We start from the raw sequence: 27,830 nt of genomic DNA on the forward strand, positions 1-27,830 counted from the left end.
CCACCAATTCCTGGGGAGTCCAGATCCAATCCCCTTGGATCTTAACACAAGGAGAATTTAACCATTCCCCCCTCCCTTCCCCCACCAATTCCTGGGGAGTCCAGATCCAACCCCCTTGGATCTTAACACAAGGAAAAAAATCAATCAAGTTCTTAAAAAGAAAGCTTTTAATTAAAGAAAGAAAGGTAAAAATTATCTCGGTAAAATCAGGATGGAAAATACTTTACAGGGTAATCAGATTCATATAGCCTAGAGGAACCCACTCTAGCCTTAGGTTCAAAGTTACAGCAAACCAGAGGTAAAATCCTCTCAGCAAAAAAGGAACATTTACAAGTTGAGAAAATAAAAATAAGACTAACACGCCTTGCCTGGCTATTACTTACAAGTTTGAAACATGAGAGACTGATTCACAAAGATTTGGAGAGCCTGGATTGATGTCTGGTCCCTCTTAGTCCCAAGAGCGAACAACCCCCAAAACAAAGAGCACAAACAAAAGACTTCCCTCCACCAAGATTTGAAAGTATCTTGTCCCCTTATTGGTCCTCTGGTCAGGTGTCAGCCAGGTTTACTGAGCTTCTTAACCCTTTACAGGTAAAAGAGACATTAACCCTTAACTATCTGTTTATGACACACACCCCAAATCTCAGACAGTGGGGAACCACACTGGCGGTGATTTCTTCCTAGAACTTTAGAATAAACAGATTAATAAAACACATGCACCTTTACATATACTACTAATTATGTACAACTACAAGATTTTTCACATTTCAGGGACAATTTTTAACCAGTTGATTCTGGGAAACTTTCATGGGAGAGTGCATCAGCTACTTTGTTAGAAGCTCCTGAAATGTGTTGAATTTCGAAAGCAAAATCTTGGAGAGCTAAACTCCATCGAAGAAGTTTTTTGTTGTTTCCCTTGGCAGTATGAAGCCACTTTAGCGCAGCATGGTTGGTTTGTAGCTGGAAATGCCGTCCCGAACTTTTGGGCGTAGCTTTTCCAGGGCATACACAATGGCGTAGCATCCTTTTTCACTGATTGACCAGTGGCTTTCCCTCTCAGACAGTTTCTTGCTGAGAAACACGACAGGATGAAATTCTTGATCTGGTCCTTCCTGCATTAAAACTGCTCCTACACCACGTTCAGATGCATCTGTGGTTACTAGGAATGGTTTGTCAAAGTCTGGGGCCCTTAGCACAGGGTCAGACATAAGTGTTGCCTTAAGTGGACTGATGAGTGTCAGAAGGCCTTTAACCAGCTTAACTGCATTTGGCTGTGTCTTTCTGGTCAGGTCTGTTAGTGGGGCAGCGATTTGGCTGTAGTGTGGTACAAATCGCCTGTAATATCCGGCCAAGCCTAAGAAGGATTGGACCTGTTTCTTTGACTTTGGGACAGGCCACTTTTGGATAGCATCCACCTTGGCCTGTAGGAGATTTATCGTTCCTTGACCCACCTGGTGTCCAAGGTAAGTCACGCTGTTTTGGCCTATTTGACACTTTTTAGCCTTAACAGTTAGTCCTGCCTGCCTGATGCGCTCGAAGACTTTTTCCAGGTGCTCCAGGTGTTCTGCCCATGAATCAGAAAAAATGGCCACATCATCGAGGTAGGCAACTGCAGATTCTGCCAATCCTGCTAGGAGACCATCTACCAGCCTTTGGAAGGTGGCGGGTGCATTTCGCAGCCCGAAAGGAAGCACATTAAATTCATACACCCCTGCATGGGTGATGAAGGCTGACCTTTCTTTGGCGGGTTCATCTAGCGGTACTTGCCAGTACCCCTTGGTTAAGTCTAATGTAGAGATGAACTGGGCACGTCCCAATTTTTCCAATAGCTCATCGGTGCGTGGCATTGGATAGTTGTCGGGACGAGTTACAGCATTTAGCTTACGGTAATCCACGCAAAAGCGTATTTCCCCATCTAGTTTGGGAACTAGAACCACTGGAGATGCCCATGCACTATTAGAGGGGCGGATTATACCCATCTGTAGCATGCTTTGGATCTCCCATTCTATAGCAGCTTGGGCATGAGGAGACACCCGGTAGGGTGGGGTTCTAATTGGGTGAGCATTACCTGTGTCAATGGAGTGGTATGCCCGTTCAGTCCATCCTGGAGTGGCTGAGAACATTGACGCGAAGTTAGTGCACAGCTCCTTGATCTGTTGCCGCTGCAGACGTTCCAGGATTGTGGAGAGGTTCACCTCTTCCACACCACCGTCACTTTTTCTGTCGTAGTAGACACCTTCAGGCCACTCAGCATCATCTCCTCCCTGGGCTGTAAACTGACAAATCTTTAAGTCTCTGAAGTAAAAGGGCTTTAGAGAATTAACATGGTACACTTTAGGCTTTAGGGTTGAGGTGGGGAATGCTATGAGATAGTTGACAGCTCCCAGGCGCTCTTGGACCGTGAATGGCCCTTCCCATGATGCTTCCATCTTATGGGCCTGTAGCGCCTTTAAGACCATAACCTGGTCCCCTACTTTGAAGGAACGCTCTCTGGTATGTTTATCATACCAGGCCTTTTGCTCCTCCTGAGCATCCTTTAGGTTTTCTTTAGCAAGGGCTAAAGAGTGTCGGAGGGTGCTTTGTAGGTTGCTTACAAAGTCTAGAATGTTAGTTCCTGGAGAAGGCGTAAACCCCTCCCATTGCTGCTTCACCAACTCTAATGGCCCCTTAACCTCGTGGCCATATACAAGTTCGAATGGTAAAAACCCTAAACTGGGATGTGGTACAGCCCTGTAGGCAAAAAGCAACTGCTGCAACACTAGGTCCCAATCATTGGAGTGTTCATTTACGAATTTACGTATCATGGCCCCCAAAGTTCCATTAAACCTCTCCACCAGGCCATTGGTTTGATGGTGGTAAGGGGTGGCAACCAAGTGATTCACCCCATGAGCTTCCCACAGGTTTTTCATGGTCCCTGCCAGGAAATAAATTCCCGAATCTGTAAGGATGTTGGAGGGCCAACCTACCCTGGCAAAAATGTCTGCTAATGCCAGGCACACACTTTTAGCCCTGGTGTTGCTTAGAGCTACTGCTTCCGGCCATCAGGTAGCAAAATCCATGAAAGTCCGTATGTACTGCTTTCCTCTGGGGGTCTTTTTTGGGAAAGGACTCAGAATATCCACAGCTACTCGCTGAAATGGGACCTCAATTATGGGGAGTGGCTGGAGAGGGGTTTTGACCTGGTCTTGGGGCTTTCCCACTTGTTGGCACACCTCACAAGACCGGACATAATTAGCAACGTCCTTGCCCATTCCCTCCCAGTGAAAGGACTTCCCCAACCTGTCTTTGGTTCTGTTCACCCCAGAATGGCCACTGGGATGATCATGAGCTAAGCTCAAGAGCTTTACCCGGTACTTAGTTGGAACTACCAACTGTCTTTGAGAGTGCTCGTTTTCCTGGTGTCCACCAGAAAGAGTTTCCTTGTATAAAAGTCCCTGTTCTACAACAAACCGGGATTGGTTAGAAGAGCTGAGAGGCAGTGGGGTGCTCCGTGCCACCACCCAAGCTCTTTGAAGGCTGTCATCTGCTTCCTGTTCAGCCTGGAACTGTTCCCTTGATGCTGGAGACATCAGCTCCTCCTTAGACTGTGGACTTGGGCTTGGTCCCTGTGGAAGTGATGTAGATGATGAGGTTGTTTTCATTGATAGTGAACCGCTTTCCGCTGGTGCACTATGTGATATTTCAGGCTCTGGCTGAGCCTCTTGGGTAGGGTTGTCTGCTGCTTCTGCCAGTTCAGGCCCGCTGGTGCCCTCTGGCGTTGGAGTTGTAGACGGGCTTGCAAGCGCTGGAGTCAGTGCTGGCAACGGTTCTGGTGCTGGTTGCTTTTCCAGTTCCGGTTCTGGGACTGAATTCACTATGGCTGTTTCAGTTGTTGGCAGGGGATCTGGTTCCACCACCTCGGTCTGGGTCTCTGGTAACACAGACGGGGCTCTTGTGGCCGGCTCAGGAACAGGGATGGGTGTGGAAGCTTGCTTGGCCTGGCTGCGTGTGACCATTCCCACTCTCTTGGCCAGCTTCACATGGTTGGCCAAGTCTTCCCCCAGTAGCATGGGGATGGGATAATTGTCATAGACTGCAAAAGTCCACATTCCTGACCAGCCCTTGTACTGGACAGGCAACTCAGCTGTAGGCAAGTTTACAGATTTTGACATGAATGGGTGAATTGTCACTTGGGCCTCTGGGTTGATGAATTTGGGGTCCACTAAGGAATGGTGGATAGCTGACACTTGTGCCCCAGTGCCTCTCCACGCGATAACCTTCTTTCCACCCACTCTCAAGTTTTCTCTTCACTCCGAGGGTATTTGAGAGGCATCTGGGCCTGGGGATCTTTGGTGTGATCGTGGTGTAATGAACTGTAATCGGTTGGGGTTTTGGGGGCAGTGGGCTTTTATATGTCCCAGTTCATTACATTTAAAACATCGCCCAACTGACTGGTCACTGGGTTGAGGTGGGTTGCTGGAGGCTGGTGAGGTGGGACAATAGGGTGTCTGGGGCTTTCCTTGGGTTGTAGGTGGGGTCTTGGGTTGCCCCCGGTGATAGGGTTTATTTTCGGTTTGCCCCCTCATTTTCCTGCTTTCTTGTGCTGGCCACACCCCTCTGCAGTTCACTGAAACTGGGATGCACTCAGCTCAGGGCTGCTTGGTTAACAGAGACTTTCTAAGGGCTTGGCTACACTTACAAATTTGCAGCGCTGCAGCAGGGTGTGAAAACACACCCTCTCCAGCGCTGCAAATTGCGGCGCTGCAAAGCGCCAGTGTGGTCAAAGCCCCAGCGCTGGGAGCGCGGCTCCCAGCGCTGTACGTTATTCCCCACAGGGAGGTGGAGTACGGACAGCGCTGGGAGAGCTTGCTCCCAGCGCTGGCACTTTGACTACACTTAGCGCTTCAAAGCGCTGCCGCGGCAGCGCTTTGAAGTGTAAGTGTAGCCAAAGCCTAACTAGCTATACCCGAGAGGTAGAAAGAAAGAAAACAATTCAGCTTGTAAATTCCTTTTGCTGGCTGCTTGCTCACAGCTTGAAGCCTCCTCTTAACAAAGACCCTTGTTAAAAAAAACTTAACACCTCTGCCTTCAGGCTGCTTTCTAAGCAGCTAGAAAGGAGAGAAAAAAATCCTACTGGCTTTTGGTTCCTAAAAAATCCCTCACCGCTGCTCACCATGTCAAGGTTCCTCCCCCACTCTGAACTTTAGGGTACAGATGTGGGGACCAGCATAGACACTTCTAAGCTTAATTACTAGCTTAGATCTGGTAACACTGCCACCATCCAGAAATTTCAGCGTCTGGATCACTTTCTGTCCCCCCAAAACCTTCTCCTCCCTGGGCAGCCTTGAGAGGCTTTTTCACCAAGTTCCTGGTGAACACCGATCCAACCCCTTGGATCTTAACACAAGGAGAATTTAACCATCCCCCCTCCCTTCCCCCACCAATTCCTGGGGAGTCCAGATACAATCCCCTTGGATCTTAACACAAGGAGAATTTAACCATCCCCCCTCCCTTCCCCCACCAATTCCTGGGGAGTCCAGATCCAATCCCCTTGGATCTTAACACAAGGAGAATTTAACCATTCCCCCCTTCCTTCCCCCACCAATTCCTGGGGAGTCCAGATCCAATCCCCTTGGCTCTTAACACAAGGAGAATTTAACCATTCCCCCCTTCCTTCCCCCACCAATTCCTGGGGAGTCCAGATCCAATCCCCTTGGCTCTTAACACAAGGAAAAAAATCAATCAGGTTCTTAAAAAGAAAGCTTTTAATTAAAGAAAGAAAGGTAAAAATTATCTCGGTAAAATCAGGATGGAAAATACTTTACAGGGTAATCAGATTCATATAGCCCAGAGGAACTCCCTCTAGCCTTAGGTTCAAAGTTACAGCAAACAGAGGTAAAATCCTCTCAGCAAAAAAGGAACATTTACAAGTTGAGAAAATAAAAATAAGACTAACACGCCTTGCCTGGCTATTACTTACAAGTTTGAAACATGAGAGACTGATTCAGAAAGATTTGAAAGCCCTGGCTGGGATGATTTAGTTGGGTTTGGTCCTGCTTTGAGCAGGAGGTTGGACTAGATTACCTCCTGAGGTCTCTTCCAACTCTGAGATTCTATGATTCTATGAGAGCCTGGATTGATGTCTGGTCCCTCTTAGTCCCAAGAGCGAACAACCCCCAAAACAAAGAGCACAAACAAAAGACTTCCCTCCACCAAGATTTGAAAGTATCTTGTCCTCTTATTGGTCCTCTGGTCAGGTGTCAGCCAGGTTTACTGAGCTTCTTAACCCTTTACAGGTAAAAGAGACATTAACCCTTAACTATCTGTTTATGACAAACCCCCTGCTCAAAGAAGGACCAATTCCCAACTAAATCATCCCAGCCAGGGCTTTCTCAAGCCGGGCCTTAAAAACCTCCAAGGAAGGAGATTCTACCACCACCCTAGGTAACCCATTCCGGGGCTTCACCATCCGCCTAGTGAAAAAGTTTTTCCTAATATCCAACCTAAACCTCCCCCACCACAGGCGCCAAGTTTTCCCGGCGCCGGTAGGTGCTCGTGCACCCTGCCCTGGCCCTGCCCCGACTCCACCCCTCCCTCGGCCCCTCCATGCCCCTATTGGACCCCTCCTTGAATCCCCTCCCTGGCCCCGCCTCCCCCTGAGTGCCACATCCCGCTCCCCTCCTCCCTCCCAGCACTTGCTGCCGTGAAACAGCTGTTTTGTGGGGCAAGCACTGGGAGCCAGGGGGAGAAGCAGGATGCGGTGGTGCACTCAAGGGAGGAGGCAGAGTGGAGGCGGAGGTGAGCTGGGGCAGGGCGGGGAGCTGCCGGTGGGTGCAGAGCACCCACCAATTTTTCCCCATGGGTGTTCCAGCCCTGGAGCACCCACGGTGTCGGCACCTATGTCTCCAACTGCAACTTAAGACCATTACTCCTTGTTTTGTCATCTGGTACCACTGAGAACAGTCTAGATCCATCCTCTTTGGAACCCCCTTTCAGGTAGTTGAAAGCAGCTATCAAATCCCTCCTGATTCTTCTCTTCTGCAGTCTAAACAATCCCAGTTCCCTCAGCCTCTCCTCATAAGTCATATGCTGCAGCCCCTAATCATTTTTGTTGCCCTCCGCTGGACTCTTTCCAATTTTTCCACATCCTTCTTGTAGTGTGGGGCCCAAAACTGGACACAGTACTCCAGATGAGGCCTCACCAATGTCGAATAGAGGGGAATGATCACGTCCCTCAATCTGCTGGCAATGCCCCTACTTATACAGCCCAAAATGCCATTAGTCTTCTTGGCTACAAGGGCACACTGTTGACTCATCTCCAGCTTCTTGTCCACTGTAACCCCTAGGTCCTTTTCTGCACTAGTAATTAATGCAAACTGAAATCTAGCTATACATTTCCTAAATTCAATCTTACACATAATTTATTGTTGATTAAGGTTACCATTCTGGATGCTTTTGTAACTTTTTGAGATTCTGTTCACACTATGTAAGCATTCCCACTGACTTCATTGGGACTACCTGAATGAGAAAGGCAAGGAGAATTTGATTCTCTCAGTGTAGTGTAAAGAAAAAATGCTGTGAATCTGAATTGTGATGCAGAGAGAGAGAGCCCCACTGTTCACTTCAGGAACAGGATGATATCTCTGAACTAATAATATGCCTCAAGACAGAGAAGAAGGGATATTGGTTTGTTCATAACGTCTTTGAGTCTGATATTTTATAGTCACTTTGCAACTTGCTAACTACATGTATCCTGTGTCATACAGAAACGATGTCTCATTCAGCCAGAGTGCAAGGGTGCTCTACAGTTACTGACCCATAACTGTACCTTTTGTGATTTTTAATTCCCTGCACTCTTGTTCTGGATGTCTGTTTACATGGTCACTGTATAGTTAATTATTTCACAACTTTCCAATGTGCAAATCTGTGTAGTCTGCGTTCCTGCCATCCATTAGCTATAGCACAGGGATTTCAATTTTCATTGTACAGTTATTTCTTGATAAACCTTATGTAAGTATGCAAGTCTCTCTGTTCTGATAGGCTACTATAATTCTGCTGTTTTGTTTGACTTTTGTGCTCAGCACCTTCCAGATGTTCGCCAACAATATACACCTCTATCCTGATATAATGTGACCCGATATAACAGGAATTCGGATATAATGCGGTAAAGCAGCACTCCCGGGAGACGGGGCTGTGCACTCCGGTGGATCAAAGCAAGTTCAATATATTGCAGTTTCACCTATAGCACAGTAAGATTTTTTGGCTCCCGAGGACAGTGTTTTATCAGGGTAGCCGTGTATTTCTTATTACCATCACATGTATCGTAGTGCCCCATAATTGTAAGGGATATATTTGGTTCTTTCTGAAAGGGTAAACTCTTTTCCTTCATTAGTGCAGTCATGTCGGGGATAAATAAATGGGGGGAATTGCTAGCCAGATTTTTGGAATGTGATTTTGTAAATGGAGTATCTGAAGCTGCACCCTCAAGTGGTGAGATTCAGGGCTCAGCCTATACTGGTGGCCAAAAGTTTTGCAGCCGTGGACTCTCCACTGATAAACACTTTGCTTCCAATTCTTGTGTAGATTAATTTAGGCTCTGTCAGAGCATCCTTTTGACTGCTGTTCATGCAGTACACCCTGCGCAAGACAGTCGTGGTGTGTGTTGGGTCCTAGCCCATTTTTATGTGTACAGATAAGGTGTGACATACCAGGGTACAGTCCAGAACAGTGGGGGGAGGGGGGCTGTGTCACCCCTGCCCTACAATCTTGGGTGCCTTACAATGCCTTGCTGAAATAGCTCCCACCTGGGCCACTCACGAAGAGCCTTCCAGCATGAGTGTCCATTTGTAACTGCAGTCTGACAGCCACATTTGAGTTGCACGCTGGCTCTCACCAGCCTTGGTTATACTGCAGGGTGACTACAACACACCCCCAGTCTCAGATTTCCCCCCAGATATGTATGTCCTGTATGTCCCAGCCCTCTCCCAGACAGTACAAATATTTTAAATCTATTATTCCTTTAAGGGAATAAATGCCAGTTTATCATCTCAAGTAGTTATTCAGACACTTCAGTTTAAACACACTGGATTAGGTCAAACAAGTTTATTAACTACAGAGAGAGAGATTTTGAGTACAAATAATGAGGCATAAAAGTCAGAAATGAATAAAAGAAATTAAAGTTAAGAAGTTTACTGCTATGTAAGTTAACAAACTATATCAGATTCAAGCAGAGTTTCTTTCCACTTTCTTTCACATCCTGTCAGCAGTTTTACTCACCACCCCTGCAGGTCAGGACCCCCTCCTCCAGAGGCCAGTGAATGCTTCAGGTGCAGTGAATGTAATGGGCAGGGAAAGAGAGGGGTGCCTTGTGGCGTTTTTCCCTCCTTTTTATAGTTTAAATCCCCCTCTTGAAACTATTTCCATCTGGGAAGTAGGAGACAGTCTATGTGGAAGGATGTTTCCTGTTGGCATGTTCTCACCTGTTTGAGCTTTCCTTGTTTCCTTTCCTGCTTGATTATTCTGTTTACTGCTTAAATGCAAATTAAGCAGAGCACGCATTCCTTTGTCTAGGACAGACTTGTTTGCCGACTTCTGTTTGGTCTGGGCTGTGGGGTTGGAACATGTATTAATAACACAATACACCTCTACCCTGATATAACGCGACCCGATATAACATGAATTTGGATATAATGCACTAAAGCAGCGCTCTGGGGCGGGGGGAGGCCTGCACATTCTGCGGATCAAAGCAAATTTGCTATAACGCAGTTTCACCTATAACGCAGTAAGATTTTTTGGCTCCCAAGGACAGCGTTATATCGGGGTAGAGGTGGACAGGGAAATCTCATAACTTTGCTGAACAAATTGTGTTTTCAAATGATACCTTACAAAACATGCCTTGTACAAAAAATATTACAACAGTGTGTATGGGGTAAACAAACCGACCTGGCCTGCCAGGGGCTTTCCCTGAACAAGCGGTGGCCCTAGTTTGAGAACCACTGATCTAGTCTGACCTGCATAATACAGGTCACAGAATTTCACTCAGTTACTCCAGTACTGTGCACAGTACCTTGTGTGTAGCAAAAGCATATCGTCCTCAAAGACATCCCAACTTGCTTTGAAGACATAAAAAGAGGAAGAATTTACCACTTCCCTAGGTAGTTTTTTTTCCAATGGTTATTCATCTTCACTATTAAATATGTGCATTATTTCTAATTTGAATTTGTCTGGCCTTAACTTCCAGGCAGTGATTATTATTTGCTATATTCAAGAGCCTTTCAGTACCTGGTATTTTCTTCCTGTGATGATACTCATACAAGCTAACCAGATGACATCTCAATCTTCTTCTTGAGAAACTAGATTGATTGAGATCTTTAAGTCTCTCACAGTAAGGCATTTTCTCCAGCCTTCAAATAGTTTTTGTGGCTACTCTTTTCACCCTCTTCAATTTTTCAACATCCTTTAAAAAATGTAAACGCTAGAATCCTGTTCCAATAGCTGTTTCACAAAAGCCATATACAGTCACTTCTCCACTTCTACTCCCTTGTTTATACATCAAGTATTGCATTTGCTCTCTTAGGTGCAGTATTGCACTGGGAGCCTGTGGTCAGTCTACCATTACCACTAAATACTTTTCAGAGTCACTTCTTTCCAGGATACAGCCCCCCATTCTGTAGATGTATGATCTTATAGTGTATGCAACTGCATTTTCTTGTTTAACTGATGCATAATTAGCCTGTAGAACTCACTGCAATAAGCTCATGGAGGTCAAGACCTTAACAGAATAAAAAGAGTTTGCACATTTATATGGATGAGAACATCCACAGTTATACAGATTATAAACATTTTAAAGGACATAAACCCTCACATTTCATAGTAAAATAAATATTTTTAAATGTATTTCTCATTCATTATTTCACTGCACAATTAGCATTGCATTTGCTATCTAACATGGCAAAGAATAGAAAATTCTGTGATATGAAACCCTAACTCCTAATATACAACAAATTCAGGATCTGTTTCAAGGAACTTGCTTAATGGCCCTGTATCACAGTGTGACAATAGACCTGGACACGTAGGCATTGCAGGCAGTAAAAGTTTGAGGTTATACTTTATTAGTATTCATGGGCTGATTTCCAACATGCTTCCTAGAGAGAAAATTGACCTCACCTCATGAGCTCTAATTATCAATTTAGCTTGTGCCTCCTTTCCAAACTTGCAGCATTTGATCTCCAAGGCAACAGCTTGAAAATAATCAGCCTTAAAACTAGTCTGCATAAAGGAGAAAATGGATTTTCTTTAGACGTTCTTTCAGGTTATGTAGCCATTTATGTAGTATCTTGCGGTCCAAGGTCATAATTTCCATGTGACTAAGACCTGTATGAACAGAACACAAAGAGAGCCTGCTTGTTAGCATTTGGCTCTAGTACTATACAAGCTTCCAATAGGTACACAGCATTGCTCTGTGCAGGGGCATCAAATTTTATCTCTTTTCTACAAAACCCAAGTGCTGGAAAGGATTCTATATCAAGCTATATAATATTTGTTGTCTGATGGCTTCTTCTTGTTTATTGTAATGTTTTGCTTTAAGTTAAATTAAATTAGGAAAATGTGTTCCCAGATGGCTATAATGAAGGAACTGATTAATTTCCTTACCTAATTTGGGGGGTTACTATACCAGGAGCTGAGGGAGGTTGTGTGGTCTCTGGAAGGCTGGGATTCCTATCATACCAAATTGTTTGCTTCTCCCTCCTAGTACTTTAGGCCTCTCTCCAATGTCACCCCTTACATGTGGAGCTTCCGCCTCAAATCAATTAATGCTCCTGCTGCACTGTCTCCCTTCAGATTCCCCTTAAGGCCCACTCACACCACCAGGGCCGGCTCTGGCTTTTTTGCCGCCCCAAGCAAAAAAAAAAGGGGGGGGGCGGTGTGGCGTGGAGCATCAAAGCAGGAGGGGGAAAAAACCAAACAAACAAAAAAACCTGCAGCGCGGCGGGAGCAGCGGGAAGGAGGGACCTGCAGCGCTGCCGGAGCGGCAAAACAGGAAAAAAAAAAACGGCACGGCCGGAACGGCAAAGCTGGGGGGAAAAAACAACAAAAAACCCCCTGCCGGGCAGCCGGAGCCAGGGTGCAGGGGGACTCCCTGTGCTGCAGACGTGCAGCGGAGTGCACACCCAGTCTAGCGGGGAGGAAGGGGGGGGAGCGGGGGAGAGAGAGAAGGGGGGCGGCCAGGGCTTCAGTGGGGAGCTTATCCCGCGGTCCCGACCACTGTGCCGCCTGCCGAGAGGGCTCCGCGCCGCTCCAGTCGGCAGAGAGGGAAGAACAGGGGCTGCCCTGCCCAGTTTGCTGCAGGGCGCTCCCCTCCTCCGCACTGCTGCCCCCTACAGGGCGGCCAGAGCGGCAAACCAAAAAAAAAACAAAAAAACCCGGCCGTGCTGCCCTAGGTTTGGGCAGAATGCCGCCCCATAGAATATGCCGCCCCAAGCACCAGCTTGCTCAGCTGGTGCCTGGAGCCGGCCCTGCACACCACAACCATGAGAGGACGGATGATCCAGTGGTTACGACATTAGCTTAGGTCCTCCACTGACTTCCTGTCTGACCTTGGGCAAATCGCTTAAAGTAAAATTTTCAAAAGTTCTTGAGTAAGAATTTGTCTCATTGAAAGTCAATGGAATTTAGACACCTAAGGCACTTGGGTGCTTCTGAAAATATTGTCCTTAAACTGTCTCTCAATTTCCCATCTATAAAATGGGGATAATAGCACTGCCCTGCCTCACAGGTGTGGTGCAATGATAAATACACTAATTAAAGAATATGAGGCACTCACACAATGGGAATGGGTGCCATATATGTACGTTGGACAGCTGGCCATGGTAAACTGCCTCTTAGGGTGTTACCCACACACAATTCTCTGTTACTTGCACACTCTAGGGGTGGGGCACCCACCTTTATGCAGTTCTGGGCTCAAGGCGTAACCCTCTTAATTTAGGCACCCACCCTTATCCCATTCCTAGGGCTCAGGACATAACCTTTAGGGCACACACCTTTACCCTTCTATGGGCTCAGGGCGTAACCTTTCACTATGCAGGTTTGCAGGGTCTTTTACCAGTGAAAGAGCCTTACACAATAATATCCTACTTTACCTCTATTTATTAACAGTCACCAAAACAGAACACACACCCTAAGCATATAATGCTCACCACTCCCAATAAGGCAGATTAACTTTTCTTGTTGGCCAGTCAGGATCAGGTCATCTGGGTGACTCCAACTTCTGCTCAGTGTGGTTGGCAGGGTGTTGAGGTCTGGCAGCTCTGATCCTGGGGCTGTGTCCTGGAGTTGGGTTCAAAGGACTTCCTTTTGGACCCCAGTTTATATAGCGAAACTTGAGTCTTGCTTAGGTGTACCTTAACCAATCATTTTATTAAAATATTACTAAACAATTTTCTAACCAATTCTAACATTATAAAACAATTATTTAACCAATCATACCCCATCACATTAATTGATTTACACCAAGCAAAATTAGTATGCAACAGACAGAAACAATCAAATAACCAGAGACCATATAGCTAAACAATAGAGAAGTAGGGACCATAAAGGCAAAACCATAGACGTATAGATTTTACAATCACAACGGTTGATAAGTGATTTCTTGCCAGACAGAATGTTATCAAACAAAGTTTTCTTTAACCATCTTAAGATTTGTTTCTATCTGGTGATAGCAGGTACTATTAAAACAGAATCACCTTCTTAACCGCCTGATATTACATTGTTTTAATGTAATTTAGATGGAATGTGAAGATGTGACTTCCTGTTTCTTAGCTCATGGCTGCACCTTTCCTAATATGACTGCAGACAAAGGCCTCAGACCTTACAATATGGCTACAGGAAAAGGCCATATCCATACAAGGGCATTTAAGGGAGTTTGGGCACAGTTCCACTCACGCCTAGGGCCAGATGAACACAGGAGCTTTAGGGGCTGCACCCAGGATGGCAGCCATGGACCAGATCCAGTCCCCAGGGGCCTTCCCTTTGATCAGCCACCTGGCATGAGCTGTTTCTTAATGCCTTCTGGGAAGCAGCTGCTCAGGAAGCATAAAGGTATTTCCCACCCCCCAGGACCCTAGCATATTCTCACAGGATGGGAGGGAGGAGGAGTGGAGGAACCATCCCTCCTCACAGGAAGGAGGGAGGGAGCAAACAGAACTCTACAGCTCCAATGCCTCCTCCCCCTCTGCGAGCAAGGCTGGCACCTCCATCCTCCTTACCTGCCTCCTTGTAACACCTGGCCTGAGGCTGGGGAAAGAGGTGAAGAACCCATGGAGCTGTTCCTCGTGCATGGAAGGGGAGGGACCCTGCTGCAGCCCTACCTAGCTCCCAGCCTTGGAGAGGGGTCTGAAGAACCTCACTAGGACCAGAGGTGAGGCTGGAGGTGGGGGGGCATAGTTGATGCAGGGAGTTGGGCAGATGGGGGTGGGCCAATTCGGGGGACTAGAGGGCAGAACCAATGGGGAGAACTGAGACCTGATTGTTTTTTGGGGGGAGGGTCACAGATCAGCAAAGAGGTACTAATGCAGAGGATCAGCAAGGGCCCAAAGCATTACCGTAGAGGGAGGGTTTCATTCTATGGAGGTCTTTATAATATGTGTGTCACCATAGATTACTGAAAAGCACTTTAAATGCGGCTAGAGAGACAAGGTAGGTGAGTTGGACCAACTTCTGTTGGTGAAAGAGACAAGCTTTTGAGCTACACAGAGTTTTTCTTCAGGTCTGGGAAAGGTACTCTAAGCATCACAGCTAAATGCAAGGTGGAACAGATAGTTTAGCATAGGTAAGGGGCCATTCAAAATATATTAGCTTGTTAACACCTCTGCAGTTACAGCACAAAAAGAGGGGTTAGTGGGTTACAGATTGTTGTAATAAGCCATAAATCCAGTGTCTCTGTTCAGTCCATGATTTTTAGTGTCTAGCAGAGCTACCAAGTTAAGCTCCCAGTCTCATCTTTTGAAAATGTTGTGCAGGTTTCCCTTAAGAACAAGGTCTGATAGGTCAGACATAGTGTGGTGAAGGTGGTTTTGAGTGTGTTAAGGTGTATATCCTGGACTTTCTCCTTGGAGCATATTCTGTGGTATCTGAGTGTCTGGCTGTAGATAATGGATTTCTTGGTGTGTTTGGGGTGGTTACTGGGTCTATGAAAGTAGATGTGGTGAGCTGTGGGTTTCTTGTATAGGGTTCTCTGTGAAGTTCCATTGTTGAAGTTGATTGTGATGTCCAGGAAGTTGATGCTAGTGTGTGAGTGTTCCAGAGAGGGTTTAATGGACGGGTGGTGGTTGCTGAAGTTGTGATGGAAATCTATGAAGGAGTTTAAGCCATCTGTCCAGAGGATGAAAATAGCATTGACATATCTCAGTTATATCATTGGTTTCATGGTACATTTGTCCAGAAATTCTTCTTCAAGGTGGCCTATGGTGAAGAGCTTGGCATGTTGGGGATCCATCCTAGTACCCAAGGCTGCATACTCAAATGGGGCTACACATTTATACTATTATGAAGCATAATCTAATAAACACAAATACTTTGATTTGTAACAGTTAGTGGCATACAGTTCTTGTATACAGTAGATTGCAAGGCTGCTACTATCAGGTCAGGCTCCTGTACCAGATATGGACTGAATACAGAGAGAGGTCTAGAGCAGGGATACTCAGACTTAGCCTTAGCAGCCACAAGTGGCTCTTGAATCTGTCTCCTGGGGCTCTTTGCAGCACATGATATTACAACACTGTGATTTAATTATTAATCAATATAAGTTATTAACCATTCAGGATGCTTTTATTCTGTTATTAACCAATTGTGGAATACTTGGTCAGTAATTTTGCTGTGAGAATTTATATATATATATATGAGAGAAAGAGAGAGAGTAAATGAAACAATGACTTCACACTAGTGTAGCTCTTTTGGGTAATGTTGATCGCTAATTTGACTCCTGAACCACTGAGGCCTGAGTATCACTGTACTAGATTATGTTCTCTGTGGGATACTTTATGCACTGCCTGGTATGGTTGTTACCAGCTAAGATAAGTTATGTTACATATGTAACACCTAATAGACTAACAGTATACTACAGTTTTAGCATTCCATTGCATCTCCCCCTTTAAGTTTTAAATTCATATCAATTACAAAATTTACACTTTGAAGTTCAGTACTATTAGTCTGTTGAGTATCAGAGGGGTAGCCGGGTTAGTCTGGATCTGTAAAAGCAGCAAAGGGTCCTGTGGCACCTTATAGACTAACAGATGTATTGGAGCATGAGCTTTCGTGGGTGAATACCCACTTTGTCGGATGCATGCAGTGGGAATTCACCCATGAAACTCATGCTCCAATATGTCTCTTAGTCTATAACAGGGGTAGGCAACCTATGGCACGTGTGCCGAAGGTGGCACACGAGCTGATTTTCAGTGGCACTCACACTGCCCGGGTCCTGGCCACCAGTCCGGGGGACTCTGCATTTTAATTTAATTTTAAATGAAGCTTCGTAAACATTTTAAAAACCTTATTTACTTTACATACAACAGTAGTTTAGTTATATATTACAGACTTATAGAAAGAGATCTTCAAAAATGTTAAAATGTATTACTGGCACACGAAACCTTAAATTAGAGTGAATAAATGAAGACTCGGCACACCACTTCCAAAAGGTTGCCGACCCCTGGTCTATAAAGGTGCCACAGGGCTCTTTGCTACTTTTATTAGTCTGTTAAGTGTCTCTGAATCATACCAGTGTTTAAATTACACGACCTGAACGTATAACAACTTGGTCAGCTGTCTGTTATTTTCAATGACTGTCTCCAGTCGTTTTGGAATCTTTGAGTTGTCTCCTTCTTATTCTTCCATCTGTAGAGTTTGTTCTGCTGCTATTTCATTCTAAGGAGCAAACAGAAGATGTTGATGGTTTCTACTGAACAGTTCACTATCTACGTCAATCACATATGATCTGGGTGCTGAAGTCTTTTGCTTTATGACAGCTGGAGTTCTCCATCCTTTATCTCCATCCAGTTTGACACAAATATGGCCATGAGTTTATAGACCCGGTAGTTCTCTGAGTGATGTCTGTGTGTGTTCGTAAGTTCCTTTGATTTTTTTTTAATCCAGTTTGGCTACTCTCTTCATGTCTACCACTTTGGAAATAGATTCTTTGCCAATGTCAGAAAAGTAGTTCTGAGTTGTCTTCCCATCAGGAATGGTGCTGGACGGTATCCAGTAGCAGTTATCAGTGTTAATCTATAGCCCAAAGAGCAAGGAGTGGATTTTCCTGCTGCAGGATTTCCTGCTGCAGATTCCTCTTCATTCGCTTGTGGGTATGATTCAGCCACAGGGGGTTGGGGCTGCAACTGCAAGATGGGGGTAGTCAGGGCTCTGGGTAGAGCTGGGGGGCTTTAGACCTGAGAGAGTGCTGGGGCTTCAGCCCCTCAGCTCCGTTCCTGACATCACCACCTTAGAATCATAGAATCATAGAATATCAGGGTTGGAAGGGACCTCAGCAGGGCTGGCTCCAGGCACCAGCATTCCAAGCTGGTGCTTGGGGCGGCATTCTGCAAGGGGCGGCAGTCCCTGTGTTTTCGCCCCAAAGCAGCACACTGAATTGCCGCCGTGGACAGCGGGGGCAGTCCGTGCGCCTTTAGGACAGCAGGCGCATTTCCGCAGTGGCGGCAATTCACCAGCAGCTTCTATGTTTAGCTGTCCGCGGCGGCTTCAGCTAAACATAGAAGCTGCCGCCTAATTGCCGCCGCCGTGGAAACGTGCCTGCCGCCCTAAGGGCACAGAAACTGCCCCTGCTGTCCGGTGGCAATTTGGCCGCTGCTTGGGGTGGCGAAAACTGTAGAGCCAGCCCTGGACCTCAGGAGGTATCTAGTCCAACCCCCTGCTCAAAGCAGGACCAATTCCCAACTAAATCATCCCAGCCAAGGCTTTGTCAAGTCTGACCTTAAAAACCTCTAAGGAAGGAGATTCCACCAGTGGTTTCCCCAGGAATTGAAATTAGGGGGGGTGTTCGAATTTACAGGGGGGGTGTCAGGACCAATGAGATATGTAAAAGAGATATGAATAAAGTAAATGTTTTGTTAGGATTATGCAAATTTAACATAAGAATAATGCAAGTTACACCAAAACATATAACAGGTCTAGATTTCTAAAAAAAACTATACATTTAAAAAAAAAGTATTTAATTTAAATTGACTTTTGAAAAGTAAGCCATCATAGGGTAAGAGGGAAGATCCTCTCATGGATCAGTAACTGGTTAAAAGATGGGAAACAAAGGTTAGGAATAAATTATCAGTTTTCAGAATGGAGAGAGATAAATAGTGGTATCCCTGAGGGGTCGGTACTGGGACCAGTGCTGTTCAACATATTCATAAATGATCTGGAAAAATGGGTAAACAGTGAGGTGGCAAAATTTGCAGATGATACAAAACTATTCAAGATAGGTAAGTCCCAGGCAGACTGCGAAGAATTACAAAGGGATCTCATAAAACTGGGTGACTGGGCAACAAAAATGGCAGATGAAATTTAATGTTGATAAATGCAAAGTAATGTACATTGGAAAACAATCTCAACTATACATACAAAATGAAGGAGTCTGAATTAGCTGTTAACACTCAAGAAAGATCTTGCAGTCATTGTGGATAGTTCTCTGAAAACATCCACTCAGTGTGCAGCGGCAGTCAGTGATTCCCAACATTCTGTTTGCTTCTTTAAAAAGAACAGGAGCACTTGTGGCACCTTAGAGACTAACAAATTTATTTGAGCATAAGCTTTCGTGGGCTACAGTCCGCTTCAACGGATGTATCCCACAAAAGCTTATGTTCTTTTTGCAATACAGACTAACACGGCTGCTCCTCTGAAACCTTTGCTTTTTTAAGAAAGGGATAGATAATAAGACAGAAAATATCATATTGCCTCTATATAAATCCATGGCACATGTACACCTTGAATACTGTGTGCAGATCTGGTTACCCTATCCCAAAAAAGACATACTGGAAATGCAAAAAGTACAGAGATGGGCAACTAAAATGATTAGGGGTATGAAACAGGAGAAGAAATTAAAATGACTGGGAATTTTCAGCTTAGAAAAGAGACAACTAAGGGGGGATATGCTAAAGGTCTATAAAATCTTGACTGATGTGAAGAAAGTGAATAAAGTAAATGTTTTGTTAGGATAATCCAAATTTAACATAAGGAAAATGCAAGTTACACCAAAACACATAACAGATCTAGATTTCTAAAAAAAAAAAATTTAAAAAAAAGTATTTAATTTAAATTGACTTTTGAAAAGTAAGCCATCATGGGGTAAGAGGGAAGATCCTCTCATGGATCAGTAACTGGTTAAAAGATGGGAAACAAAGGGTAGGAATAAATTATCAGTTTTCAGAATGGAGAGAGATAAATAGTGGTATCCTTGAGGGGTCAGTACTGGGACCAGTCCTATTCAACATATTCATCTGGAAAAATGGGTAAACAGTGAGGTGGCAAAATTTGCAGATGATACAAAATTATTAAAGATAGTTAAGTCCCAGGCAGACTGCGAAGATCTACAAAGGGATCTCACAAAACTGGGTGACTGGGCAACAAAATGGCAAATTAAAGTCAATGCTGATAAATGCAAAGTAATGCACATTGGAAAGCAATCTCAACTATACATACAAAATGATGGCATCTGAATTAGCTGTTAACACTCAAGGAAGAGATCTTGGAGTCATTGTGGATAGATCTCTGAAAACATCCACTCCATGTGCAGCAACAGTCACAAAAGCAAACAATGTTGGGAATCATTAAGAAAGGGATAGATAATAAGACAGAAAATATCATATTGCCTCTATATAAATCCATGGTACGTGCACACCTTGAATAGTGTGTGTAGATCTGGTCACACATCCTAAAATATATATATTGGAATTGGAAAAGGTACAGAGACGGGCAACTAAAATGATGAGGGGTATGAAACAGGAGGAGAGATTAAAGTGACTGGGAATTTTCAGTTTAGAAAAGAGATGACTAATGGGGATATGATAGAGGCCTACAAAATCTTGACTGGTGTGAAGAAAGTGAATAAGGAAATTTTATTTAATCCTTCACATAACACAAGAACTAGCAGTCACCCAATGAAATTAATAGGCAGCAGATTTTTAAAAAACAAAAGGAAGTATTTCTTCACACAATATAAAGTCAACCCAGGGAACTCTTTGCCAGGGGATGCTGTGAAGACCAAAACTATAACAGGATTTTAAAAAGAACTAGATAAATTCCTGGAGAACAGGTCCATCTGTGGCTATTAGCCAGGATGAGAGGGATGCAACGCCATGCTCTGAGTGTCCCTAGCCTGTTTGCCAGAGGCTGGGAATGGGCAACAGGGGATGGATCACTTGATGATTCCCTGTTCTATTCATTCCCTCTGAAGCACCTGGCCTTGACCACTGTTGTAAGACAGGGTACTGGGCTAGATGGACCATGGGTCTGACCCAGTATGACCATTCTTATGTAAAAATTAATTATAATAAAAATGTTTAGTACAGAAACTCCCCAACATAATGACCTCTCAAGATAGCAACAATGTGAGATAACAACCTTGGCAAATACTGCATTTTAAAAATCTTGGCCTACTGGGAAACATATTTATATAAGTTTCCATTCCCAGTCACAAATCTAGCATTCTGGAGCAAAGTGACTAAATTATAGTCCAACAAACAAATGTTTATTTAACATGCCCCTCACTTTTCCCTCCACCGCACTCCACTCACCGGTGTTGTCCTTGGTCAGTGGAGACTCAGAGTTCAGAGGTGCTTTCACGTGAGTACACCTTCCAGGTGGGGGACAAAAAGGCACAGTTTGCTCTGGCCATGGCTGTTCGTTGTGCCATGGTTCACTTTACCACTCTGTTGCCAATGGCCCTGCACAGTCACCTTCTGCTGTCACCTACCACTGTGACCTCTGCGAGTTGGTCTCTTGAGGTTCCACCAGCTCTCAGTGATTTCAGCTGAGCTCTCAGTGCAGGAACCTTGCTGCTAGTGCAGTCTGGGCTGTCTCTTACACAAAAACACTGTACCCACAGGAACACTGTCCCCACAACAGGACTAAGCAGATTGTCAGTGATTTCAGCTGCAGTGGTCACTTAACAGAACAAAAGACTATCTATAGAGCCTAATCAGCTCTGTCTTTAAACAGTGGAGAGGGACAGGTCCCCACCCTCTCTCTTGATGCCTTAAAATCATCACAGACTAAGTACAGTTCTACTGCCCTTTACTCATACAATAAGAACAACATTTCATCCCCCCTTCCCCGACATTCAAGTGGTTTGTAACCCAACCCCAGCCAAAATCTATCACTTGGACAAGACAGCTCTGTTTGCTGGATACCTAGGTAGATTAGGTGTGAATGTAAATATAATCTGGCCCTGAAGCCTTAGCCCCCAGCTCATCACTAGCTGTCAGGGAGAACTCATTTAGACTTTGCTTACAAATCATCATTTGAAATTATTAGGTTGGCCAACATCAACTAAATGAATGCACTGACATCATAAAAAACAGCTGTATAAGGAAGCAAGGAAGCTAGTCTATGTTCATACTTTTCAAATATATTATACTTTTTCAGATACACATATTTTATCAGCAAAGAATCCTGTGGCACCTTATAGACTAACAGACGTTTTGCAGCATGAGCTTTCGTGGGTGAATACCCACTTCTTCGGATGCAAGTAGTGGAAATTTCCAGGGGCAGGTATATATATGCAAGCAAGAAGCAAGCTAGAGATAACAAGGTTAGTTCAATCAAGGAGGATGAGGCTGTGAATGGCTTGCCAACTACAGAACCAGTTTCTCCTCCCTTGGTTTTCACACCTCTACTGGTAGAACAGGGCCTCATCCTCCCTGATTGAACTAACCTCGTTATCTCTAGCTTGCTTCTTGCTTGCATATATATACCTGCCCCTGGAAATTTCCACTACTTTCATCCGAAGAAGTGGGTATTCACCCACGAAAGCTCATGCTGCAAAACGTCTGTTAGTCTATAAGGTGCCACAGGATTCTTTGCTGCTTTTACAGATCCAGATTAACACGGCTACCCCTCTGATACTTGACATATTTTACCATACACTGTATAAGCTTTTAAAGTGTGTATTAATGTTTCAGTTTAAATTCAGATTTCCAAACAGTCACTAAATTGGTATGTAACTAGCTCACAAAACTTGGGGGGGTGTTGGGAAAATTCAGGGGGGGTGTACACCCCCCCTGGGGGGGGTGTAGGGAAATCACTGGATTCCACCACCTCCCTAGGTAACCCATTCCAGTGCTTCACCACTCTCTGAGTGAAAAAGGTTTTCCTAATATCCAACCTAAACCTCCCCCACTGCAACTTGAGACCATTACTCCTTGTTCTGTCATCGGGTACCACTGAGAACAGTCTAGATCCATCCTCTTTGGATCCTCCTTTCAGGTAGTTGAAAGCAGCTATCAAATCCCCCCTCATTCTTCTCTTCTGCAGACTAAACAATCCCAGTTCTCTCAGCCTCTCCTCATAAGTCATGTGCTCCAGCCCCCTAATCATTTTTGTTGCCCTCCACTGGACTCTTTCCAATTTTTCCACATCCTTCTTGTAGTGTGGGGCCCAAAACTGGACACACTACTCCAGATGAGGCCTCACCAATGTCGATTAGAAGGGAATGATCACATTCCTCGATCCGCTGGCAATGCCCCTACTTATACTGCCCAAAATGCCATTAGCCTTCTTGGCAACAAGGGCACACTGTTGATTCATATCCAGCTTCTCGTCCACTGTAACCCCTAGGTCCTTTTCTGCAGAACTGCTTCCTAGACATTCGGTCCCTAGTCTGTAACAGTGAATGGGATTCTTCCATCCTAAGTGCAGGACTCTGCACTTGTCCTTGTTGAACCTCATCAGGTTTCTTTTGGCCCAGTCCTCTAATTTGTCTAGGTCCCTCTGTATCCTATCCCTACCCTCCAGCGTATCTACCACTCCTCCAAGTTTAGTGTCATCTGCAAACTTGCTGAGAGTGCAGTCCACGCCATCCTCCAGATCATTAATGAAGATATTGAACAAAACCAGCCCCAGGACCGACCCTTGGGGCACTCCACTTGAAACTGGCTGCCAACTAGACATGGAGCCATTGATCACTACCCGTTGAGCCCGACAATCTATCCAGCTTTCTATCCACCTTTATAGTCCAATCATCCAGACCATACTTCTTTAACTTGCTGGCAAGAATACTGTGGGAGACTGTATCAAAAGCTTTGCTAAAGTCAAGGAATAACACATCCACTGCTTTCCCCTCATCCACAGACCCAGTTATCTCCTCATAGAAGGCAATTAGGTTAGTCAGGCATGACTTGCCCTTGGTGAATCCATGCTGACTGTTCCTGATCACTTTCCTCTCCTCTAAGTGGTTCAGAATTGATTCATTGAGGACCTGCTCCATGATTTTTCCAGGGACTGAGGTGAGGCTGACTGGCCTGTAGTTCCCCGGATCCTCCTTCTTCCCTTTTTTAAAGAAGGGCACTACAGTAGCCTTTTTCCAGTCGTCCGGGACCTCCCCCATTCCCCATGAGTTTTCAAAGATAATGGCCAATGGCTTTGCAATCACATCCGCCAACTCCTTTAGCACCCTCGGATGCAGCGCATCCAGCCCCATGGACTTGTGCTCGTCCAGTTTTTTTAAATAGTCCCGAACCACTTCTTTCTCCACAGAGGGCTGGTCACCTTCTCCCCATACTGTGCTGCCCAGTGCAGCAGTCTGGGAGCTGACCTTGTTTGTGAAGACAGAGGCAAAAAAATCATTGAGTACATTAGCTTTTTCCACATCCTCTGTCACTAGGTTGCCTCCCTCATTCAGTAAGGGGCCCACACTTTCCTTGACTTTCTTCTTGTTGCTAACATACCTGAAGAATCCCTTCTTGTTACTCTTAACATCTCTTGCTAGTTGCAACTCTAAGTGTGATTTGGCCTTCCTGATTTCACTCCTGCATGCTTAAGCAATATTTTTATACTCCTCTCTGGTCATTTGTCCAATCTTCCACTTCTTGTAAGCTTCTTTACCAGCTCCAGCTAAATTCCAAACACCACCTGGGGTGAAACAGGATTGGAATTTAACAACAGTTCCAGCCCATCTCAATGAATGTCTCATTTCCCCAACAGGAGAGTTATTGGCATCTACTTGTCAATCAAGGATTTTTTCCTACTAAAAACCCTCTGCAGCTAAAGGGAAGGGGAACAAGGGATGTTAATATTAACGCCTTGCTTTATACTTTAAATTTAAATTGTGTTAACTGTTTTTCTCCCTCTTTTCTTCATTGTTAATAAAAGGTTACAAAGATTTTGTATGTTATGTTTGCTGTGGTGCTAAAAAGGCTGTGGTCTCTGTATATCAGACCCTGAACCTATTTTAGCATTGTTTAATATTGGACAGTGACTGGATTATGTTAGCACCCTTGGCCCATATATGCCCTCTAAATTAATACAACAGTTCCCATAGCCAAGAAGTGTTGGACTTTAAAGGTTAATTCAGTGGTTTTGTCACTGTAGAAAGGTCTTGTTGTAGCTATCAACCAAGGTAATTTACCATCCCCAATACATGTCTCAGTTCTGGTGTATTCGCTCGTGGATTTGTAACTCTTCCACCAGGTAGAGTCGACAGCAACAAGGGCTGGGTTCAGTATCTAGGGGTTCCTCTTAACAATACAAAACAGAACTGGCTTGAGCCCTTACCCAGTAAACTGGGAAAGCTTAGCATCACCCTTGGGCAGCTTTAAGAGTCAATATTTCCCCTCTCGCATGCACTGAGTCTGTGTACAACAAAAGAAAACTTTTAATAAAAAAGAAAGGGCACCAAGCATTAGTTTGAGAAAATACCACAACCACATTCAAAAGCATGCAGCCATAAGCAAAAACCCACCCCCCCACCTTAAGGGCATGTCTACACTACAAAGTTGTCGATTTTATGTAAGTTAACATTGAGCCTCCGATTTAAGCAAGTCGATTTTGCATGTCCCCACTATGCTCATTGTGTCGGTGGAGCGCATCCTCACTAGCAGGGCTTGCATTGAAGCACAGAATGCTACACTGTGGGTAGCTATCCCATAGTACATGGAGCCGAGTGGAATTTTGGGTTGGGCTTGCAAAGCCTTATGGACCAAAACGTTTGTGCAAGTGGTTATGGGAACATGGCATAAGCCTCCCATGATGCACTTACCTATCTACCTCCCTTCCTGAAATCAATGGCAAAGAAATCAAGCCTTTTTCACCCCTTTTTTCCTAAGCCTGGGTTACCCGCACTGTAGATGTGTGGACTCACCCCTGCAGCGCCTCCTGCTGGTGACTTCTGGGAATTAGCTCGATTCAGCTCTGGAGCGCCCTCTGCAGGCCAGTGATCCACCTGTCCTCTGACCCCCGTGTCCCTCCCAGTACCCGGTGCCCTTTTACCTGGGGTGCTGCCCCCTGGCAGTAACCCCTTTCTCTCAGGGTCTCCCCTCCCCAGGGAACCCCCACCCTCTATCCCCACCTTGCCTCAGTATATGGCTACTGCCAGTCATCGTCTAGCCCCACGCCCTGGGGCAGACTGCAGTATCAGCCACTCATCACTGGCAAGTAGAGTTTAGACCTGCTGCCTTGGCCTACCCCTGGGCTGCCCTCTGCAACCCCCAGTACCCCTTGGCCTTCTGCTAGGCCACAGCCTGGGGCTTTCCAGGATGGAGCTCCCCAGCTCCTCTGCCTTTCCCCAGCCCTGCTTCACTCAGGTACCCTGTCTCTAGCTCCCTGCAGCCAGGCCCTTCTCCCTCTACAGACAGAGGGAGATTGTTTGGGCTTCTGGCTCACAGCCTCTTATAGGGGCCAGCTGGGCCTGATTGGGGCATGGCCACAGCTCAGCCTACTTTCCCCAATCAGCCCAGGCTTCTTGCCCCAGCCACAGCCCTCTCCTGGGCTGTTTAAAGCCCTTCAGGGCAGGAGCAGGGGACCACCCTGCTACATGCACAGATGCCATAGTACGGCAAGCATGGACCCTGCTCAGCTGTACGCTGTAGTTGTGAGCATTACAAACACCTCACACCTTATCCTGCAGTATTTATTTAGCCAAAGCAGGAGCTGCCATGTGGAATAATGTGATACCACCAAGCAGCCCTGCTGGAATCCATGGATTGGAGCAATTCGGAGTTGCTGGCGACAGTCACACATCACCTTGACACAGTGGAGCGCCACTTCTGGGCACAGGAAACAAGCACTGACTAGTGGGACTGCATCGTTATGCAGCTATGGGATGATGAGCAGTGTTTTTGAATGTGTGAGACCACTATCATGGAACTGTGCGAAGAGCTTTCCCCAGCCCTGAAGCACAGCAGTACTAAAACAAGAGCTTCTCTGACAGTTGAGAAGCAAGTGGCAACAGAGCTGTGGAAGCTTGCAATGCCAGCTTCCATCATAAGGAAAGCAGCAAAGAATCCTGTGGCACCTTATAGATTAACAGACGTTTTGGAGCATGAGCTTTCGAGGGTGAACACCCACTTCGTCGGATGCAAGTAGTGGAAATTTCCAGGGGCAGGTATATATATGCAAGCAAGAAGCAAGCTAGAGATAACAAGGTTAGTTCAATCAGGGAGGATAAGGCCCTGTTCTAGCCTGCCCCTGCCCAGACTAACACGGCTACCCCTCTGATACTTGACATCATAAGGAAAGGTACTAGAGATGTGTTCTCTGTGAGATATTTTATGCACTGCCAGGGATGGCTGTTATAGCTAAGGCAAGGTATATTACATATGGGATCACCTCGTGGCTAGCCATTACAATACAGTTTTAGCATTCCATTACAGTTTGGGTGTGTTCCTGATGCCAGCCTATCAACTCAAAACCTGAAAACTATGAAAATAAGTTAAGGGGAAAGTCTCCTGCATTCCCTGCTGCTTTCATATTGCCTACAACTTTATCAATAACACATTCCATAAGGCTTCTGCTTCCACTTCCAACAAGTACCAAAAAAACAACACATACCTCTGTTTCATCAAACTTGCCCTCGGGCACAAAACGTCAATGGTAGTCTCAGATTCTCTTGCATCAACAGATGGGTACATGCGACTTTCAGATGTTCCATACTCTTGGAAGTTACTCTACCTTAACATTGGTGAGGTCACTGTTAAGGTTTTGCACTAGAGTGCTAGTCACTGGAGGTCTAGCAGATCACTTGATATTGGCTGCTTTTTGGTCCAGCTCTTTCAATGCCTGTAGAAAGAGCTGTAAACAAGAAGGAATTAACAAAGTTGTCTTCACTGGAGATTGATGCTATGTGAAGGAAAACAGGAGCCACCCTTGGTGAATGAGTTCTTTGGCAGGACTGGAGCTGCCATCCACTATCATGAGTTACTAGAGGGAGAGAAATGTCCAGTGGAGAAGGCAACCAACTGTCTGGGCAGTACGTTCAGGGGGTTAGACAGCCAGACAGCACGTGCTGGATAGTAGAAGAATCAAAGAGCTGGGCAATATACACAAAGGAGCGGGGAGTCAGGTCTCTGGGATGCCTGGGCAAGGGAACAGGGAGAAAGTAACCAGGGGGCTGGGCAGCAGGGCAGGTAAGGGAAAAGAACTGAACAGCTATGTGGATGGATGAAATGAAGAGCAAAGGTCAGTGTAGTGTCGTTTTGGTTTCTTTTTTTTCCCTCCCAACCGTCTATGTATTCTTATGCCATGGCCAGCACACTGGTATGTGAGCTGCCCAGATTATTAAGGATAACATGAGAATCTCTCCTTCCCTTTCTGCAGGGACTCTGTTTTTGGAATATGGGGTCTTGGTGAGTATGGAGGAAACAGTG

At 45.4% G+C, this 27,830-nt stretch overlaps 1 long non-coding RNA gene across 1 annotated transcript; it reads right to left on the reverse strand.

The window, feature by feature from the left end:
• Window positions 1–13,214: 13,214 nt before the first annotated feature.
• LOC123373914 lies at window positions 13,215–27,233 on the reverse strand. The gene is made up of 3 exons (XR_006580936.1): window positions 27,016–27,233; window positions 24,742–24,818; window positions 13,215–13,379 (listed from the first exon to the last, which is right to left on the reverse strand). It is a non-coding gene; the product is annotated as an uncharacterized LOC123373914 (long non-coding RNA).
• Between the last annotated feature and the right edge of the window lie 597 nt (window positions 27,234–27,830).

Source organism: Mauremys mutica, chromosome 7 (assembly GCF_020497125.1).
Source record: "Mauremys mutica isolate MM-2020 ecotype Southern chromosome 7, ASM2049712v1, whole genome shotgun sequence".
NCBI lineage: Eukaryota > Metazoa > Chordata > Testudines > Geoemydidae > Mauremys > Mauremys mutica.